The sequence below is a fragment of the Furipterus horrens genome, unplaced genomic scaffold, assembly GCF_987537825.1.
Source record: "Furipterus horrens unplaced genomic scaffold, mFurHor1.1.pri manual_scaffold_17, whole genome shotgun sequence".
NCBI classification, from domain to species: domain Eukaryota; kingdom Metazoa; phylum Chordata; class Mammalia; order Chiroptera; family Furipteridae; genus Furipterus; species Furipterus horrens.
The window spans coordinates 62394569-62401421 of record NW_028327187.1 but is presented as its reverse complement, the minus strand read 5'-3'; the positions used below and the strand labels follow the sequence as shown (position 1 = coordinate 62401421).

At 37.7% G+C, this 6853-nt stretch overlaps 1 pseudogene; it reads right to left on the bottom strand.

Moving 5' to 3' along the window:
• Positions 1 to 5853: 5853 nt before the first annotated feature.
• On the bottom strand, positions 5854 to 6546 carry LOC149991123 (calmodulin pseudogene; annotated as a pseudogene).
• Positions 6547 to 6853: the final 307 nt, after the last annotated feature.

The window sequence follows — 6853 nt, the reverse complement described above, 5'->3', positions numbered from 1 at the left end:
TCACACAGCTTCCCACAGTCTGGGCTGCTCGCTGTCCTCCCGCACCTCTGGCTGTTTCAAAAAAAACCTTCCTATTGTCTCTCTCTGGGATTCTGCTGGTCCCAGCGCCTACAGCAAGCAGCAGTTTCCAGGCAGATTTGGGCCAGTGAGCAGTTCTGCAGGTGCTTCTCTAGGGTGCAGTGCAGTAGCAGTGCTGGGCTTGGCGGGCCCAGTGACTGGGCTGGTGGACTCAGCGACTCCCCTTGAGAGCACAGGTGAGTCTTTTGCCCTTTTTCACACTGTTCTTGCACTCCCCTGCTCGCGCTGTCTGAAATTCACACTAACTCACTAGTCTCTGTGTTTGTACTTTAAACCTGTCTGTGATAGGGGCAAGCAGATAACACTGCTGCTGGTCTGCAGCTGCCTTTCTGGGATATGGTGCGGTAACAGCGCTGAGCTCGGCGGGCCCAGCAACGGGGCCCAGCAACTCCCCTTGAGAGTGTGGGCGAGCCCTTTGCCCCTTTCCACTCCACTCCTGCACTCCCCTCCCTGCTCGAGCTGTCAGAAACTCACACTCACTCACTCATCTCCGTGTCTGTACTCTAAGCCTTTCCGCAATAGGAGCAAACAGAAAACACTGCTACCTACTCCGCTGCCATCTTCTCTCTCCTGTACAACCTTTTTTTTTTATGTGTTTGCAAATATTCACAATAAAACATTTTAAAACAAATTATTTAAAAAAAGAAACAAAAGGAAAAGTCAACAATGCTAAAGTGAATACAAACTGCTAAGTGGAAATGAAGAATAGAAGTGAAAATCAAATCACTTTGTTTTCTAAAATGATTTTATGTAGCAGTTTCGTATGGTATATGTTCACACTAATAACCTGGTATTTAGACCATATCATAGCAACTTTATTTTCAATGTTATTTTCATTATAGTATATTTCAAGGGGAATGTCTTCTTATCTATCTGCATTCTTCTCCACAAAACTTTATTCAGTGCTCTAACATAAACTGCTTTCTCTGTCCTCTAAAATTATTTAGTAATAATAAACCACAACATTCATATTAGTGCTTCATCAGACATTGCCATGTATTTGTCACTCAATGTTTTGGAGTCTTGGAAGATATCTACAAAAAATATTTCTGTTTTGGTGATCCAAGATGACAGAGCAGTAAACGAAAGCTACACTACCTCCTTCCTTGACCAATCTTGAATTACATCTAAATTGTTGAGAAATCATCCCAGGTAACCAACTGAACACTAGCTGGTGAGAAGCCTTATCACTATGGTTAGACAGAAGAAACCACTTCACCACCACGTGACTGGTAGAGAGTACAGAGGAGATACGAGAGGGCTGGTTGGGCACCCATGGGCAGCAGCTGAAGTGCTGGAATCCTATTTCAGTGGCTGGAATGTTCCCCCGGAGAAGTGTGGGGTCTAAACCACAAGCTGGACTCCCCAGCCTAACATAGTAGCTGGAAAGGAACCCAGATAACATCCAGGGGTGAAAAACAGCAGGGTTTCTAAAAAAAGATGTCTAGAGATACAGAGGACCTCTTAAAAGGGCAACACATGAAATTCCATTTGCATCCACTTATTCTGGGTTCCAGCAGGAGAGCAGAGTGGTCTAGGATGCATGAGGAGAGTCTGGGATTGGTGGCACTGGGGAGAAAACTGAAGGAACAGCCACCAGGATCCTTGTGCTGAATCACTCCCATACTGCAGGAACCATTAATCTCAGGCAAAGCACTCCTCTCTGAATACCTCTAGCTTGAGGGAAAGCAGTACCCCAGCCTGAAAGAATTACTCTGCTTCATCCAGTGGTTCCTAAGCCAGGCTGCCAATTTCAGTATGATTAGATTAATAACTGATCAGTTTGATGGCTGATGAGTTTAACAACTAAGGTGGAAAAATGCAAAACAGCCAAAATGGGAAGACTAAGGCACAGACCCCAAATGAAAGAACAAGTGAATTTTCCAGAAGAATTAGATGAAATAGAGGCAAGCAATTTATCATACAGAGAGTTTAGAGTAATGATCATGAGGATACTCAACAGCATGAAAAAAATAGAAACCATAAAAAAGGATGAGGCATGAATAGATAATGCAATATCTGAAATCAATAATACACTGTAAAGAATAAATAGTAGGTTAGATGAAGCAGAGACTGAATAAGGGAGTTGGAAGCAAATTAGAAAGAAACATTCAAGCAAAGCAGCAAAAGGAAAAAATAATAATGTTTTAAAAATGAGAGCTTAAGAAATATTTTGGACAAATGAATCATAAAAACATCCACATCATGGAAATATCAAAAGGACAGGATGGCATGCAAGGGATTGAAAACCTATTTGAAGAAACAATGACTGAAAACTTCCCTGATCTGGCGAAGGAAAAAGTAACACAAGTCCAGGAAACTCAGAGAATCCCAAACAAGTTAAACCCAAACAGTTCTACACCAAGACACATCATAGTTGAAATTGAAAAGGCTTAAAGAAAAGAAGAGAATCCTAAAAGCTGCACGAGAAAAACAGGTAGTTACCTACAAGGGACTGGCATCTGATTATTCAGCAGAAACATTTCAGGCCAGAAAAAAAGGACATGACATATTCAAGATGATGAGAAGCAAGGACCTACAACCAAGGCTACTTTACCTAGCAAGGCTTTCATTTAAAATCAAAGGAGATATAAGGAGCTTCCCAGACAAGAAAAAGTTAAATGGGTTTGTTAACACTAAACAAATACTGCAACAAATGTTAAAGAGTTTGCTTTAAGAAGAAGAAAAAGAGAGAAAAAACAGAGGAAAACAGTCTAACAATAAAATGGCACTACATACATATCTATCAATAATCACCTTAAATGTAAATGACTTAAATGCTTCAACCGGAAGACATCAGGTAGCTGAACGAATAAGGAAACAGGGTATATACATACAAGTTACCTCCAAAATACCCATCTCAGATCGAAAGATACACACAAACTAAAAGTAAAGGGTTGGAAAAAGATATTTCATGCAAATGGAAAAGAATACAAAAGCTGGGGTAGCAGTACTTATATCTGACAAAAATAGACTTTAAAACCAAGGCTACAGTAAGAGACAAAGAAGAACACTAGATAATGATAAAAGGAACAAACAAACAAGAGGACATAACTCTAGTAAACCTTTACTCACCTAACATAAGGGCACCAAAACATGTAAAGCAAATCTTAATGGACATAAAGGGAAAGATTGACAGAAACACAGTCATAGTTGTGTATTTTATCACCACATTGGCTTTAATGAATACATCTTCCAGGCAGAAATTCAACGAGGAGAAAGCAGCCTTAAATCACATACTAGATCAAATAAATTTAGATGATATTTTCAAAGAATTTCACCCCAAAGGAGCAGAATACACATAGTTTTCAAATGCATATTGAATGCTTTCTGGGATAGATCACATGATAGGACACAAAACAAGTCTCAATAACTTTAAAAAGATTGAAATCATATCCAGCATTTTCTCTGACCATAATGCTATGAAACTAGAAATGAATCATAACACTGAACAACATGCAAAGACACGGAAGCTAAATAATATGTTATCAAACAATGAATGTGTTAATAATAAAAGCAAGGAAGAAATCAAAAGATACCTTGAAACAAATTAAAATGAGAACAAAACAATCCAACATCTGTGGGACATGGTAAAAGCAATCCTAAGAGGGAAATTTATAGCATTACAGGCCTACCTCAAAAGAAAAGAAAAAGCTCAAATAAACGATCTATCTTGACACTTAAAGAAACTTGAAAAATAACAACAAACAAAGCCCAAAGTGAGTAGAAGGACGAAAATAATAAAGATTAGAGCAGAATAAATGAAATAGAGTCTAAAAAATTGATATAAAAGATTAATGAATCCAAGAGCTGGTCCTTTCAAAAGATAAATGAGATTGACAAACATTTAACCAGCCTCATCAAGAAAAAAAGAGAAAGGACCCAAATAAATAAAATCAGAAGTAGAAGAATAAAAATAACAACTGGCACCAATGAAATACAAAGGACTGTAAGAAAGTATTATGAAAAATTATATGCCATTAAACTGGACAACCTGAACAAAATAGATAAATTCCTTGAAACATACAATTTCCCAAAACTAAATGAGAAAGAATGAGAGAATTTAAATAGGTAGAATATACCTAATGAAATTGCAGTAATCAAAAACTCCCAACAAACAAAAGTCCTGGAACAGAAGGCTTCACTGGTGAATCTTTACCAAACAACTCTCCTTCTCAAATTCTTTCATAAAATTCAAGAGTATGGAAGGATGTCAAACTGACTTTATGAGGCCAGATTTACCTTAGTCCAAAACCAGACAGACACTACAAAGAAAGAAAATTATAGGCAAATGTTACTGATGAACATAGGTGTTAAAGTCTCAACAAAATATTAGCAAACTGAATATAAAAATGCATCAAAAAATCATACACCATGATCTAGTGTGATTTATGCTGAATATGTAAGATTGGTACAACATTTGCAAACTAATAAATGTGACTCACCATGTAAACAAAATGGATAAAAACCACATAATCATATCAGTAGGTGCAGAAAAAATATTTATTGTTTTTCTGTTACAATTTTCCCATTTTTAAACTTATTGCTCCTGCCACCCACCCAGCCCACCCCTTCTTCCAGTCAATCCCCACCCTGTTTTCCATGTCCAAGGATTATTTATACTTGTTCTTTTACTAAACCTTTCTCTTATTTACCCCCCTTATCTCCCTCTCCCCGCCCCCTGATACTGTTACTCTGTTCCTTGTTCAATTCTGTTCATTTGTTTGTGTAGTTCATTAGTCTCCTGCATCACGTGATATCATATGCTATTTTTCTTTCATTGCATGGATTATACCACTAAGCATAATTTCTCTAGTTCCATCCATGTTGCCACAAATGACAGGAGTTCTTTCTTTTTTTCTGCTGAATAGTATTCCATTGTGTAAATGTACCACTGTTTTTTGATCTACTCATCTACTGATGGGCACTGAGGCTAATTCCAGCACTTAGCTATTGTAAAAAGCACTGCTATGAACATAGTGGTGCATACGTTCTTTTAAATTGGTGTTTCAGGATTCTTTGGGTATAATCCTAGTATTGGAATTGCTGGTTCAAAAGGCAGTTCCATTTTTAGTTTTTCAAGGTAATTCCATACTGTTTTCCATAGTGGATGCACCAGTCTGCATTCCCTCAACAGTGAACTAGGGTTCTCTTTTCTCCACATCCTCGCCAGCACTTGTTTATTGATTTGTTGCTGATGGCCATTCTTACTGGTGTAAAGTGGTACTTCATTGTGGTTTTTATTTGCATCTCTCTGATGGCTAGTGATGTTGAGCATTATTTCATACACTTATGGACTCTTTGTATATCCTCTTGGGAGAAGTGTTTGTTCAAGTCCTATGCCCACTTTTTTTTGGGGGGGTAAATTCTTTTTATTGGAAAACAAATATACAACTTGGAATAGATTTGAGGCAAATTGTGCTGTAAGCAGATTTTCTTTAAGTGGCTAAAAAAAGTTTAAAAAGCAAGTAACAATAAAAGAAAATGTTTCTGGTACAGGACCAGCAGTACCAAAAAATAGTGTACGAGTACCTGGATAATACACCCGTTTTGCAATAGTGCAACTCTTAAGTACATATTGTTGACTGTCCATAGTCCACGCAGAGTTACAACTCCACACTTCAACAACAACATGCTGACAGTTCCTAAAGAAAACTACTTTAAAAAAAGGCATAACCCAGATGTTCCCTCATTTGACCAACTCCATCTAAGTTTAGATGTGCAGAAGGGCTTAGATATATCCAGAGTAAGCCACGTGTAACATGTTACTTGATCAATTTTTTAAAATAAGGTTTCATGACAATGACAATAAGGGAAGAAAACATGGAGGAATGAAGTCCTAATTACTATACATGCATATTTTTTTGACAGTAGGGGAAACCTTTTACAGATAAGTTACAAACAAAGAAAAGGCAAATAAACAATTTTGTACAAAAAATTTAACACATTCTGTACAATGTCTTCACTTTGCTGTCATCATTTGTACAAACTTTTCATAGTTTACTTGACCATCACCATCAATATCTGCTTCCCTGATCATTTCATCAACCTCTTCATCTGTTAACTTCTCTCCAAGGTTTGTCATCATATGGCGAAGCTCTGCTGCACTAATGTAGCCATTGTCATCCTTATCAAACACACGGAATGCTTCTCTAATTTCTTCTTCACTGTCTGTGTCTTTCATTTTTCTTGCCATCATTGTCAGAAATTCCAGGAAGTCAATTGTGCCATTACCACCAGCATCCATTTCATCAATCATGTCCTGTAACTGTTTCTGTGGGATTCTGCCCAACAGACCTCATTACAGTTCCCAATTCCTTTGTTGTAATAGTTCCATCAACATCCTTGTCAAATAGTGAAAAAGCTTCTTTGAATTCTTCAATCTGCTCTTCAGTCAGTTGGTCAGCCATGCTGGAAGTGCTACCGGTCTTCGAGACACGACCACACAACCACACTCCTCGCTCGCTCCACTCGAACTTATGCCCACTTTTTAATTCGGCTGTCTGTCTTCTTGGTGTTGAGATGTGTAAGTTCTTTATATATTTTGGAGATCAATCCCTTGTCTGAGGTATCATTGGCAAATATGTTTTCCCATATGGCTGGTCCCATTTTTCATTTTGCTGATGTTTTCTTTTGCTGAGCAGAAACTCTTTATTTTAATGTACCCTATTTGTTTATTCTTTTCTTTATTTCCATTGCCTTAGGAAATGTATCAGTGAAAATATTGTCACATGGTTTATCTGAAATTTTCCTGCTGTGTTTTTCTCTAGGACTT